The 15,573-nt window shown below is 43.7% G+C and overlaps 1 long non-coding RNA gene across 1 annotated transcript; it reads left to right on the top strand.

Annotated features, from left to right (window-relative positions):
* The first annotated feature begins 4,649 nt into the window (after positions 1-4,649).
* LOC140218654 (uncharacterized) lies at positions 4,650-12,877 on the top strand. The gene is made up of 4 exons (XR_011894878.1): positions 4,650-4,878; positions 5,756-5,854; positions 6,844-6,971; positions 9,027-12,877. It is a non-coding gene; the product is annotated as an uncharacterized lncRNA (long non-coding RNA).
* Positions 12,878-15,573: the final 2,696 nt, after the last annotated feature.

The raw sequence follows: 15,573 nt of genomic DNA, 5'->3' as shown, positions 1-15,573 counted from the left end.
AATATTATACCATTAACTTCTTTTCTCACAATTCTGAATTAACAGTTTTGTGTTGACTAAGGTCTTCTGTTAATTTTAGAAAGGCAGGTCTCGTACGAGCAAGCATGTGAGTCGTAATCCTGAAAACAGCACAGCTGCTCGCTAGGCGGTTTCGAGGCACACAGTATCGTGGCTATACATACTGGCAGCGTTGGTTCTTGTGTGTCCCGTGTACGTTGGATGTCTTTCAGAGTTGTGAATTGGCCTTTTGGAACTGTTTATGTATGTCATGATTTATGTGGTTTCATTGACTTGTTTTGTTGAAATTGACGCTGTCTTGTGTGTATATTTTGAAATTTGATCAGTAGCCTCTGCATATAGAAGACTTTCACGCAAACTGACGCGATATCTCTTTATTTACTTCCGTTGCACCTCGAAAAAACTCCGTCCAGTGCGAAGTAAAAAAAAAAATTAAACACAGAAAAGTATACTCCTATAATTCCACGCAAAGATTCCGTTCGCACAGAGTAAAAATTCTACTACGATCATACGGAGTATAATAAACTCCTCACCCGGAGGTCGCTACACTATTAACGAAAATAACTCGCAGGTGGGAGTATAATCCTTATAACGCCGAAAAGTGCGTAGTAATACATTTTTTTAGGCCGCACTGCTTGCTCATCGTCCATGCAATCTCTGTCGGTAGTGAAAAGGAGCTATATCAGTGATCGGTCGAGCGAAGCCCCTCACTCGGAACCAGCAGGCATGCTTCTAAATCAGTGTCTGGGATACAGCATAAGGTCAATGCAATATCGGAAGCAACGACGTGATCAAACCAGAAGTGTCCGATAACAATTCGATTTACATCGCTCAGGAAGAAGTTTTATTTACAGTACGTAGACTTATATCCTACCGTTTTTTGGGGGGCGAGGATATCCATACACAGATACATAAAACAGTTGCTTGCACTCTGGTCTTTCTCAATGGCAACACCACACCGCAATGAACTTGGAGTATGACATTCATGTGCGACTAGCACAGACGGGGTCGCTCGAACAGTGGCGGCTGTTGCCATTGCTACGCGGTCCTTTCAAACGTTACTCCGGCCCTTGTCAGCATGTACTCACAAGGACATAAAAGTCGCATTTCAGGTACTGAAGAGCGTAAGCCACGGTCACGCAGCACGAAAACACAGTCAGAAACCTGTCCCGAGTCAGTGAGCAGCCTCGAGGTATACCTAAGCCTTTTACCAGACTTGAAAACGTTGCTCTTGCATTCATTGCTGTTGGCGAAGTGAGCAGAGCTAACGTACTTGAAGCTGAGATACAGTGAGCTTCCGGGACGCCTATAACACTTTCTGGAAGGAAATAGGGGAAACAAATTGACGAAAAGCTGTCACGGAACGATACTTCACAGATGCAAACAAGCCGTCAGCCATGAGCACTGCAGACTCCGCCGAACGCGGCCGGTCGCTGGCGCGGCGCACAGCCGCATGGGAAGCGCCACGCGACCTGTTTCGGCAGAGGGAGTTCTATAAAACTATCTGTGCGGAGTTTTCACAGGGGAACACAAAGTTTTGAAGCAGAGTAATGTCGCGTCGTGGCGCCTTAATCCTCCCACAACTAGCCAACGGAGTGGAACGAGGGAATGGCGCTGTATTGCTCCCATCCGCCGGAGTAAATATTCATAGATGGGGAAAATTTTGGGGCACATCACCTGTTAAAAACTCCCAGGTGGGTTTATTTTCGTTTGCAATCTATAGAGCACAAGCAGTATACTACCACCTAGGAGTTATTTCCGTTTACAGTGCCGCGCTACGGTGCATTGGGACCTTATTAATGAGAAACAACGCGACAGAAGTTAAGCGATACAGATAACTGTGCGTGATATCTAGGGAACAAAAGCAGCGTGGATGTCCTGAATTCTTCAAGAAAGGGTGGTTGCTTGGACTAGTTGGTAATTCATGGTAAAAACGGTGTACAGCGCGAAGGACAATGACTGAGAGATACGAGAAACATTGCGCAGACTTCTAACAATATTTTATTCCCGTTGCAACATCCTGTGTATATATACAAGAGTGGGCATGCGCAGAAAACGAAAGCTGGTCACAAGGAGTGAGTGTGCTAACAGCAAGTCATTGTACTAATTACATGTTCACGTGAAAAAAAGCACGAAACTATCCTTATCTGTACACATACATGAGCGTACTAGGTGTCAGCGCTATACAGAAGGGGCACTAACGAACAAACTAGCCAGTTTTCTGATGAAATCTGCTTAGGCTATTTCCCGCGTTAGCTGTGAGATGTGTCTCGCTAAAACTGCCGTATCTTCAATGAGAGGCACGTAGCCAACGCAGCTGCAATCCCGGCATGAGGGTCGTGCACACTAAACATTTTTACGCCCTTATGGGTGTTAAGAGGGGTGCTTTCTGCATTTACACCCCTGTCCACACCCTTTCAGCACCCTTTTCGGTCAAAACACCCTATCACAAGGGTGTACACTACACATAGGTGCGACTTTGCTAGAAGAAGGGTGTTAAATCGACGACTGAAGGGTGTTGAACGCATTGATGCATAAATCTAAGTAACGTGTACACGTCCACGCATTGAGCAATGCGTGTAGGTATTGCATTTTTAATGATAAAGCATTTTATGGCCTTTCAGGTAGGAAAGATGGCGTTCTCCGCAACAACAATCCATACGGGACCCTGCTCATGTCAATCTTGACATTTCCCTTGAAAGCATTCAGAAAGCATTCAGAACCGCGCCGCCCTTTTATTCTCTCAAATTATTCACGTCATTTTAGCGTCACGTCCATGAAAAGAACACTAGGTCAACCTGACCTTTGGTTACGTCGTAGGTACCTTCGTCTGTGTATTTTTCATAGAATATGGTACTTTAACCCTTCTTTTAAAGAAAATATTTCACCACACCAAGTTGTATCTCGTCTCGCATCGACCATCAACACAAAATTGATGTGCCATTCTTCCTTTTTGCCAAGAACAGCCACTGAATGGAACCGCCTTCCCGCCTCCACAGTCTCAATTTGTGACACCACTAATTCAACATTGCTGTTCAAAGTGTCTTACATTTTAATTTTCTATATTATTGTATACTTTTGTATTGTATACTTTCACCCCTTCTTTCTGTTGTGTCTACTAGGCCTTGAAAGTATATTATACATACTTTCAAGGCCTAGTAGACACAACAGAAAGAAGGGGTGAAATTGCGGCATTATTGCATTATTTACCCATAATTGCTCATAATTAACGTTGTTCTATTTACTGCCTTCTGTATCACTAATGACATCATACAAGACGCTGATGACGTCACATTTTATTGCTTTATTATACAAAGCAATAAAATGTGACGTCATCAGCGTCTTGTATGACGTCAGTAGTGATACAGAAGGTAGTATATAGAACAACGTTAATTATGAGCAATTATGGGTAAATAATGTGAATTAGGGTGGAATAAATTCGGTTAAGGTTCGTACAAACTGTAGCAAGGTGGATTACGGCAGATGAAGGTAGAATTGTGAAGACACGTGACAATGTATGACGTATCACGGTCACGTGATAATTGCAAGTGTACATCCATGAAGTGATTAAGTTTTCGCATTCCTAAGTGACTGTCGATCTTTTTCTAGGATTCTGATGTTACTGGCGTGACGGCCACTCCAAAATGTATCATCAAGAAAATGTACGCACTTTCACTTACAATTTAATTATCACTACATTTTGTGCTCACAATTATATTATCATGCAATTAAACACTTCTAAGACTAACTGCAGTAGCAGAATGAAAACGCGCGAGCAACTTGCACAATTCTGCACGAATATTTCGGTGCCCTTAAACGCCCAACAAGAAGTGGCGAAATTAAAGAAGCTGTCTGGATACATTGCTGAACAAACAGGGACGTGCTATTAGACGAGCCTCTGATGTACAATGGCATCAACGTACGATTTGCTTGGTGAAGCCGTAACGAAGACATTTATAGCGGCGAGATCACGCTGGAAGTTCTCAAATCCGAATCTCCACGTACCTTGCCTAAGTTATTCAGAGTTTTACTGAGCTACTGGTCTGCCTTCTAAGCGCATCCTCGGACACAGTTTGTAAGGCTCAGCCTTACAACTGTGTCAAAGCTGTAATTGCTTATCCACAGCATACGCTCTTACAAACGCATTCTTCAGTCGCCTCATGAATGCTTACGCGTCGCTGTCGCACGACAAAGATGTGAGGGTCTTTATCGAGCCAGGATATCGCTGTAACTACGCTGTGACCTCGCAAGGTTGCTTCGTTTGGACGCAGCGAATAATATAATCGCACGAGCAGAAGAGCGCCGATCGTCTCGCTCACAGTCCCGATTTGTGTACTGTACCCTCAGTCATGCAGCGCAGACTGCGCCCCCCCCCCCAAAAAAAAAATATGCTCGGCACGAACCGTAGTAGCAACTACCCGCCTCACCGCTCTTGTTGGAGACCACAACGAAGCAGCAGCTAACAGGCGGCCATTCGAGCAAGCAAACCTGCCAGAATAAACGTTCAATTTGCGCGCCCGCCCCCTGCCCAATGAAAAGCGACCGGAAGTGACGGGACGACGCTGTACAGTCACTTCGGCGCGCGGCACGATGGGAAGGCGGAAGCTACGCCATTATTGCATTCCTTAGCTACGTGAAATGCGTTCGCGTCTCGCGCTGTGCGACATAATTTTAAACGTGTGATTAGTTTTGTGCGCGGTGTAGAAAAAGGTGTGGCCCGTGCTTTGTGTATTACTCGTGGTCCACTTCAAAGCAAAGCCTTCGTACGCACTGGAAGATGGATCCACGGACGCTGAGACGAGCAGTTGCAACGTGCCCTGTGTCGGCGGTCGGTAGTACTGCCATAATGGAAATTTTCAGGCAAGTGCCCATTTATTTGGTATTTTTTTGGTTTGTTACGTGTTTTTGTTCGCTCTAGAAGTATCTTACTGTGATCTCGTAGCATAATTCACTAGTGTAAGAGCAAGAGCAGCAAGAGTTAACTACCTCGATCGCGCCCCGTCTTACATCGGGCGTGATGCGCCTGCATAGTTACGCTTTTCTCAGCGCTTCAACGTTCATAGATATGCTTCTTTTGTGCGTTCAGCGCGGCTTCTTGTATTACGGTCGCTCGCACTTAAGTTAAATGTGGTCGACCACTTTTGCGTCGCGTAGAAAAAGGACGACTGACTTTGCCACCTTTCGAAAGAACTGGCGCGGTATTTGTTCTCCCTGATGCGGTCGCGTGCTGCTGTTGCTGCTTGCCGGGCGCCTTTAACATGTTTTCGGCTCGCTTTGTCTGTGCGTGTGTGCGCGCTCGCGCTCGGCTCGATTCGATTCGTGTGTGTGCGTGCGCTCAGCTCAGCTCGCTTTGTGTGTGTTTGTGTGTGTGTGTGTGTGTGTGTGTGTGTGTGTGTGTGTGTGTGTGCATGCGTGCGTGCGTGTGTGCATGCGTGCGTCTTGCGCGCGCATACATGCCGGTTTGTATGGGCCGGCGTGCTTGCGTGTGTCTAGTGCGTACGTGTTTTGTGAGCGTGTTTCTGTGTGGGTCACTGTGTGTGCGTCCACGTGTTAGCGTGTCTGCCTGCATGTATGTGTGATTGTTTGTGTTTATCAATGTGCGCGTGCGTGCCTTTGTGTCTGCGCTTTGAGAGTGCGTATATTTGTGTGCGCGCGAGTGCGTTTTGTGTGCGTGCGTATGTATTGCATAAGGCCGGTAGAATTTTACTCGCAATAAAACTCTTCCAATTTGGTGCAGCGAGTGTTGCCGCCTGAAAGCCGAGTTTGGTTTCAAGCCAACCTGGACAACTGCTGTATGAGGCGCTGTTTCTCAGGAGGATCAGTGGGAAGGCGTCAGGTATACGCTTCCTCCTTTTTCCCGCCTCTGCCCTGATGAATCGATATCCTTGATTGTTATTCTAAAAGAAACGTTACATCCAGAGCACAAATAAATGATTAAGAAATATGGTAGTGTGTTTCGCCATTACACTAATTCTGATCTTAAAGACGTGAATTTCCCATTAGCCCACATTTCCGTTGATGCATACAACCGCTGAAATTGTGAACAGCAGGTTATTCAAGACCCCCCCCCCCCCCCGTCCTACGTATATAGCAATTGTCTTCAGGAGCTATAATGAATTTTGAAAATTTGAAGTGTTGTTGTTGCGCTTTAGAGGTATCATATGCAAGCTTTAGGTCTCTCCGGGTAGTTTGCATGCTCTTCGAGAGCTGTCGCCTATAGCCATATTGAAATTCGTAATAATAGTTTGGAGCACTAGGGAAGCTAGAAGGCTTGTCCTGGATCTCGAGAAAGTGTTTAAGCTGGAAGTGTAGGTTGAGGAGTTTAGGGTTGGTCACACGAAGGCTTTTTATGCCTTAGCAGTAGGAGTGTCAAAGGATAAAAAATGCAGTGTGTCAAGCGTGGGAAGCTGCTTATGTGGTAGAGGCTTGTGCGTGTGTGTGTGTGTGCGCGTGCATGCATGCGTGCGTGTGTGAATTCGCTCCTCACAAGGGAGTGTGTGTGTGTAAGTGAGCTACTTCTTTGCTGGTGCTATTTGCCAAAAATTGGCAAGAAAACACAATAATCAATATAACTTGAAATAATAAGCTATGCAAAGCATGCTGGCACAGTAGCGACAGCAGCATATGAGCATACAAACATGCAGCTGTGTGACAATCTTAATGCATGACTGCAACATCTGGAAGGAAGCTTGCTTCTTTTTTAGTAAGCAGCGCAAAGTCCATATTTTTTGCTTTTCTCGTGCAAACCAAAACGAGGCTCATTACCAGTGATCTTGTCTTTCATTCTAATAGCATTTGTTTATCTTAGAGTGTTGTTTCTCGCAGGTCATGCAGATGATAGCATCAATTTCACAATGCCCAGCCTTGGTGCCCTCCATTAAGAGCAAGCCACTTGCGTTCGCCTTCAGGCAGATGGTTGATGTCTTCTAGGAAGCAGTTGGGAAGACTACATTGTAAGTAGATGTAGGTGTGTAGTTTAATATAGTAAGTCAAGTTATAATTTAAAACTCTGAGGCTCTTTGGCGGCCAAAGCTTGATATCATATGCAGTTGTGTGTGTTTTTAAATATTGCCGATTGTAGTGCATACTGCAGGTGTGACTGTTGATCCAAAGCATACACTTGCATTTTCTTGATGGCCTTTCATAACGAGGATTTTCTTTGTGCAAGAATATTCACAGATGGGGGCATTCCAGCATGATATTCTTTATTGTGCATTCAGTGCTAATTTCGTATGACCTTCCTGCTACCAATGTTTTTGCAGGAAAAGAATATTTCCTTACTCTATGCAATGAGCTTGTTATTTGCTCGTTGCATTACTTGTCTACCTTTAATTTAATCCCGTAAAATTCTCAAAACCTTAATATTTGAGCTGTTTTTATTTCAAATACAATATTAACATGCGCTGGATTGCAATCTAGACTGCAAGGGATTTGAAGAAATTACAAGAAACTAGGACCTCTCATACGTGTTAAAAAACATTTCCGCAGGCATTGCACCTATTTCTTGTACTGAGCTAGCTGCTCATGAAAATTGCAAGCATATGTCATTTCATACAGTTTTGCAGGATATAGCAGGCCTATCATTGTCACGAAGCACAACCTTTCCTCATTTGCATCATGAAAATCTGCCTCATGCTTAATTTGGGACAAGTCTTGAAAAATGAATGCTTCATAATTTTGAAACTACACAAAGTATTGGTTGGGGCTTGGTAGTTTTCAGACTTGACCATGTTGAACCTAGCCATTACAAGACGAGAAAAAAAACATGCACAGGAGGACTCATTCAATCAAATGCAATGCTGTGGTCATTTTCCATGTGGCAAAATGTACTTTTAGGCGGGGGAGGGCGGGTAGCCAATTTACAACCATTGCGACTCATGCGGGTAGTGGCAACACAGGATGAGAAATGGTTGTGGCTCTGAGGTTCATTGAATATGTGAACACTTATATACAATCCCTCCCCACCCCCCAAGTGAAGGGTAACCGTGCAATATATTTTGGGCGGTAAAGATGATTTTTTTAGGAGACAAGAAATTTCAGGCTCTTGTTGAGATGCTACACAAAGGAGGACCATGTATGTATTCACAGAATAACATAAACTGCCTAGGAGGGGTATCACAGTTTAGAGCATGAAGTAGAAAGTGAGAGCATGACGAAGGATCATAAGTTTATTTAAACTTATGATCTTTGAGAATACTACTTGTCACCGTTTGCCAAGCTAACCTATTGAAAGAAAGGGGCCTGCTCTAAAAAAATAGTTACCAGATGCTAAATTTTCAAGGAAAGTATGCCGAACTGTCAATTCTTACTAAATTAGTAAATAAGAAATACACAATAAATTTTAGGATACAGAAAGGGTCTAATAAACTGCACTGGGGAGTTGGAGATTGTTGGGCTGGATGCATGTATTGCAGGGCAAATGATAATGCCAGTGGGGGTTCCCTCATTTTCATTTTGTGTGCACTCTGTAAAATTACTCTGTCTCCTAGTGTAATAATGTTGTGTAAAAACAGCCATTTTTTAATGTCTTGTGCATGTCAGTCTTAATATGCCATATCCCGTAAGGTTCTCAGCTGCAGTACTTATAAAGTGTAATGCAGAGATATATTCCACATTTCATGTCAATTTTATATTAATGTCACATACACACTCTTGGACAAATTTCTGTTGTTGAGAGATGTCATTGGTAGTGTCCTTAAATTTTATTCACTCTTATTTTCTATGGTGAAAAGGCTACTGTAAATTTATTTGCTTTTGCTGCTGTATGTGCCTTGTATTCACAGTGACATAGTGGTTTAGTGTTCACAGTAAATGCAATTCCTAAATTTGCAAAATAGAAATTTCTCCTACCTTTCACCTGTCTTGCCCAGTTGCCTGAGCTGTTCATTGTTCCCAGTCACATTAAGTTTGTTACTTTCAGGAGCTTGTTGCCTTATCAAATTTTCCACAGTGCACATGTGTAATTGCACAGACTGAACTCTCATGATTCTCTTATTTTGCTAATGCAGGATGCAAGATTCCAGCAATGCCATGCGCTGCATTTATTGGTCAAGATGCTCAGAGAATGGTGTCCCTGCACCTCGTGGTGAAACGTGAACATTTTCTTTCTTTTGGAAAGCTAAACGTCATTTGCTGTATCAATTGCATTCTTGCAGCTCAGATGTGTACTATATTTTTTCTAATTTTGAATCAATATTCACTTTTCAGTATAAAAATGACGTACAGTGTGAAAGACAAGGACTGCGAGAGATGACATACACTGCGCTGACTTCCAACAATATTTTATTGCGTTGCCACATCGTGTGTTTATACACAAGAAGGGCCATGCGCAGAAAATGAAAGGCAGTCACAAGGGGTGTTCTAACAGCAAGTCATTGTACTAAGAACATGGTCACTAAAAAAAAATCACAATTTCTATCTGTGGAGATACAAGACTTCACTAGGGGTCAGCGTGATAGAGGGGGCACTAACGCACACACTAGCCATTTTTCTGGTGAAATAAGCATCAATAATGTACCGGGTGAGCTGTGTTTCGCTAGAACTTGCGTATCTTCAAAGAGGGGCATGCAGCAGCAGTCCCGGCATTGAATGCCCAAGTGGCCTTGAACAGTGTTATGGACGTTATAGTGCACTTTTAAACGATCATTTAGGCACCTGCCTGTCCGTCCAACATATTTACTGCCTCAAAACGGGAATAGGTTAAACCACATTCGTTACACATATCGCAAAACGTTTTCTGTGCCCGACAGAGCAAGAACTCTGACACGATTTAGGCGCGTTTACACGCTTACAGAGCTTTGCCAGCTTTTCCGGGGCTGAGGAAAGGACTGGGATTCCTGGAGGTTGCCAAATCTTTTTTTAGCCTATCGGAGACATCATGCACATACGGTAGCACTGCGAACCAGTCTTTCAACCGGCTGGTTCCTTGACTGGGTGCGCTCATCACGTTTTGTGCCCTTCAGAAGCTGTTCCGCTATGGCTGAAATTAAGGCCAAAGGGTAGCCAACCCAAGAAAGGCGATCAACCTGTGCAGCAAGACTATCTTGCATTTCATGTGAGCAAGATTTATTGAGGCTGTCAACGAGGCAAATCTTTACAATACCTCGTTTAACAAGCTTTGAATGTGCAGAGTTAAAGGGCAAGAGTGACTTCTTACTTCTCGGTCCAAAGCAGTAGCCCACCTGTTTATTTGTAAGGCACTGCCTGAGATCAAGAAAGCGCAAAGAATCATCAGTGGGGACCTCATTTGTTAGTTCTAGAGGCTGCAGCTCTTAAAGATCTCCAAGTCTCCCAAGCAGCAGGCTCAAAAGCATGATCAGTGCAATCAATAAATACCAGGTAGTCGTCCACAAACTTGCACACTTTGACAACGAGAAATGCATCTAGGGGACCTTGAATATTTCAATCATGATTAGCTAGATAAATATCACTCAGTGGCGGCGCCAGGCACGATCCTGCACAATATACAAATAAATGGTATTTGTATAGGGTCATGCCTGGCGCCGCCACTATGTTATATTTATCTCGCTCATCATGATTGCAATATTGAAGGTCACCTAGATGCGTCTCCTGTCAAAGTGTGCAGGTTTGTGAATGACCACGTGGTATTCATTGATTGCGCTGATCACGCTTTCGAGCCTGTTGCTTCGGGAGCCTTGGAGATGTTTAAGAAAGCCTCTACAACTAACGCATGAGGTCCCCATTGATGATTCCTCGCGCTTTGTAGATCTCAGGCTGGTGCTTCGATCTGAGAAGTAAGAAGTCACTCTTGCCCTTTAACTCTGCACACTCAAAGCTCGTTAAATGAGGTATTAAAAGTTTTCCCTCGTTAACAGCCTCAATAAATCTTGTTCACACAAGATGCAACATAGTCTTGCTGCACAGGTTGATCACCTTTCTAGGGTTGACTACCCTTTGGCCTTAATTTCAGCCATAGTGGAACAGCTTCTGAGGGGCACAAACCGTGATGAGCCCGCTCAGTCAAGGAACCAACCGGTTGAAAGACGTAGGTTCGCAGTGCCACCGGTGGGTATGTGCATGATGTCTCCGATAGGCTAAAAAAGATTCGGCAACCTCCAGGAATCACAGGCCTTTTCTCAACCCCAAAAAAGCTGGAAAAGCTCTGTAAGTGTGTAAACGCGCCCAAATCACGTCAGAGTTCTTGCTCTGTCGGGCACAGAAAACGTTTTGCGATATGTGCAACGAATTTGGTTTACCATATTCCCCTATTTTGAGGCAGTAAATATGTTGGACGGACAGGCAGGTGCCTAAATGATCGTTTAAGAGAGCACTATAACGTCCATAACACTGTTCAAGGCCACTTGGGCATCCATTGCCCCGGGACTGTGACTGCGAGCCCCTCTTAGAATATACGGAAGTTCTAGTGAGACACAGCTAACAGGTCATCCGGGAAGCTATAGAAGCAAATTTCACCAGAAAACTGGGTAGTGTGCGTTAGTGCCCCCTCTATCACGCTGACCCTAGTGAAGTCTTGTATCTCAAAAGATAGAAATTGTAATGTTTTTTTTTTTTTTTTTCAGGTGACCACGTCCTTAGTACAATGACTTGCTGTTAGACGCCCCTTGTGACTCATTTTCTGCGCATGCCCGCTCTTGTATACATACACACAATGTGGCAACGCAATAAAATATTATTAGAAGTCAGCGCAGTCTATGTCGTCTCTCGCAGTCCTTGTAATTCACGCTGCACGTAATTTTTTCGCATTAATTGCCAACTATCCCAAGAAAGCACCTTTTTCAGTATATTTATAATGTTTGATACGACCATTTGCTGGCAAATGTTAACAGTGTGATGTTTAACTTGAACTTTTACATGACTGCCTGTGCCTGTGTTCTTTTAGTAACCAGAGTATGGCTAATTTATTAAACCATATTTGCTAATTTGTATACTCACATGCTACAGCAAGCCCTAATCTTGTATTACTGCATCTAAGTGCAAATAATTTAGAAATTTACTATGTATTTTAAAACACTGTCCACCTTTCGTGTTCAGCAAAATTGTTTAATCAACAGTGGTTTGCTTTTATCAGGCCTTTTACTGCACCTTGCACCCACACAATACTAAATGTGGAATACTCATTCTTGATTTATGGTAAGAAAAGAACCTATTTTCAAACTGCATATTGTATATGTACCAGTGCCTTCGGGTTACAAGACAGAAATTTATAGAAACTGGAATTGTAGTTGGAAAATCTCCTACACAGCACTTTTAGCACAGAGAACTCTCGTTTCACAAAAGAGGACAAACTATGTAGGCACTAAAAAATTCTACATATTTTTCGTGCTCAAGTAATCTTGTTGGAAAGAGAAAATTAGCAATAATACTGCTGGCTTAAACCTCACTTAAAGCACGTCTGTGCTTGGAAAGTATTGTATCAGTCCGAAAAATGTTGGCCAGTTATGCTTACACCGACTTTCCAAACTTTTCATAATGCTTTGCGATTACATTAGTGTACAAAGTAACAGGTGTCTTGTGTATTTGCTCTGCATTTCAATTACTCCCCTAATTCACCTTTGCAATGTCCCTTTTTTTTTTCAAGGCTTCAAAACTTGAATTTTCGTTCATTGAGCCTTATACTGAAAATTTATTCCTTTATGTGGCCCAAAACACTGCGAGGTCAATGCAGGCTCTTTCAGTGCTGCTATACATAGTTTCTTCTCTAATAACAGATTTGATCAATACTTATATTTTAGATACCTTTGTGGGAAATGTACATGTTCTTGTACTTACCGATGTGTTTGGTGATTGTGCATGTTTATATTTCATGTGATTTATGTATATATTGTACTCTGTATTGCAGCATGCAATAAATATATTTACATTTTTCTTGAAAATGCCATATATCGTACCAGTCTGTGTTGCATTTTATGTGGATCTGGAAATCGTGATAACCGTTGGTGTTGATACATGCTCAAAAGTGACATTTGCTAGGTTGTATATGTGCAGCGAAGACAGGTTTTGCAATATACACCGTGAATTACTAATATGTAATGTGATCCACACGTATACGTGCGTGTGTGCCCATCGAAGCTTCAAGGCCGGCTGTTCGACGGTGTGTTTGGTAGCCGAACTTGAACCTTCTGGCACACGCGAGAGTTACGCGTGGATCGCTGTACATAGTAGTAACTGAAGGCGTGTACAGCCTAACCTGCCTTCCATACACACTAGCAATAAAAGGGTGTACACCCTTCCAACACCCACATAGATGGGTGTTAATATGGACTTGCACCCCTACACCCTAAATTTATTTTGCTGGACACCCTTCCTCTAGGGTGATATAACTGCACCCCAACTGTAGGGTGTAGACAACAGCACCCTTAGGGTGTTCGTCTGGCGACAAACTGATTTACACCCTTAAGGGTGTTAAAATGTTTAGTGTGTGGGCACTGTGGTTGTGGTGACAATGTCTGAACGCCGCGTCAACGCGAGAGATGCAACTTGTTGCAAGACAGACATTTCTGGCCCCGATGTGTTTAGGATACCGGTTGCAAGTTTCGCATTATTCCGGCCGTGGCATTCGAACGAGTTTTTCTGCATTTCTACGGGCAAAAAAAAATATTTTTGCATGTCTGCTGCATGGTGCTGTTTCTTTGTTGCATTCATACAAAAAATTGAATGCGACTCACACCGACAGCTACAATAAACTATAAAAGAGTTTCGACGTGCAGGTTAAAAAAGAACTCCTTTCTTTTTTTGGAAATAGTTGTGCATCCGAGCAATGCCTGCATTTCTACTGATCCACACTTGGTTCATTCAACCTGGTGATGACGAGTTAACGAATTGAGAAAATTTGTTTTCTACCGCATCATAATATGTCTCAGCGGAAGAAATAATGCTCACCCGCAGCGCAAAAAAAAAAAGTATTTTCATTCTTTCTTCTTCAGAGAAAAAGGACGTTACAAGAAAAGTTACATAAACAAAGGGTGATTAATATTCACAAGTGATCCCACTTATTGTCCAGTCGGGAATGTGCGTTATGAAAACTGCTGAGTGGTTGATAGCCTAAGGGCTAAACCCAGCAAAAGTTGGTCATAGATGAGGTCCGTCTTTTTTTTTTTTTTACGCAAAGCATATTGTAGGTACGTTCAATTCCCCTGCACCACCATAAGCAGAGGTGCTGCACCCTGACATTCGCTTCAGCGGCGCAGCAATGGCGCCCGCCAAACCACGACGTTCGTTTCAAAAGGTGCAGGAAAGGTGCACGAAGGTTGCAGGGCTGGTTCATGATTTTGCTGCACCCACTCCCCTGTCGGTGCCGACTTGGTGCAGGCGTACATCTGTAAGCAGCGGCGCAGCACACGACGTAGCACACGGGCGCGAGCGCCGTTAAAATCCCGCTTACGCATGTATGATATGTCTATACGCAAGTGCGGTGTGTATTTACGCCCCAGAAGTCGATCAAGTTCAGGGCCTCTAAAGCTTACGCACTCCGTGCACATTAGTCTGACAAAACGCCAGCACCGCGTCTGCCCGTGTGCATTGGTTTCGGGTGTCTCGCTGGGCCTGCGCCTCAGTAATGGAGCTGCACAATTTCTGAGCTTCTCGTGAACCGCCGTGATCTGGTTCACAGTGGTGCAGGCGAATTGAAGAAATCTTGAACAAACACAATATCATTCATAACAAGTGCAAGCAAGGTTAACATATCTAACGAGTGTGACGGGCGTCGGGCATAGCAATTCTAGACGAATCCACTGACTCTTTGCTCTATGGAAAAATATGTCTACCATGCCTGAAAGCGATCTGCGACGTGGCCAAAGCGCGCGCCCGCACGGGACTCGGCGTCAAAGTGATCTGCGATGTTTGCAGGGTGCGCGCAGTGCCGGTAGCTTCGTATCGCGCTGTGCTTTGGACGTTTCGTTCGCGTTGAAGCGAGAAATGCATGAAGGTACATTCGCTTGCTGCTGCGCGATCCCTCACTCCAAAATTTCCACAGCGAGTTTCCACGCTCATTGCACTGAGCGAGATGTCTTCATGTTTGCCTGTGCGCGCGTGACACCGTGCTGGTCAATTTAGTTAGAACACGTTGGCAGGCCACTTGGTTTGAATCCATGATAGAATGTGTAAGCGCAACTGAACCTGGACGTAGAAAGAAGCAGACACGCAAAGACAGCGCTGTTCTCCGCGTGTCTGTTTCTTTCTACGTCCTCGGCCACGCTTACATATTCTATCATTGTTAATTTAGTTAGCAAGCGAATGTTTAAAGTTTTCACGGCCGATAAATCTACTATCCTTACTTCGTACAAGTATATCTACTAATTTGCTATCGCAATCTATGCTTCGCCTTTAGGGCAGAACTACGAATTTTTTTAACGCCGCCTTCTTCAGCCATTCAAGGAGGGTTTTATGCATTGGGCGTATTTTGTCTTTGTTTCAGGGAACGTTACATCACAATACCGTTAGCGTATATGCATTCCAGCTTTTTTTTTACATTTCATTGAGTTGTGCATGCGGTGGTACTTAGTGTTTATTCATTATTTGTTTGCTCTTTTCAACCTCGCGCTGCACTTTGACATCACGTCATCTATTATTAAGCTC

This window comes from Dermacentor andersoni, chromosome 5 (genome assembly GCF_023375885.2).
Source record: "Dermacentor andersoni chromosome 5, qqDerAnde1_hic_scaffold, whole genome shotgun sequence".
Lineage (NCBI taxonomy): Eukaryota > Metazoa > Arthropoda > Arachnida > Ixodida > Ixodidae > Dermacentor > Dermacentor andersoni.
Note: the sequence above shows the minus strand (reverse complement) of the source record. Positions and strands in the feature narration are given on the sequence as shown.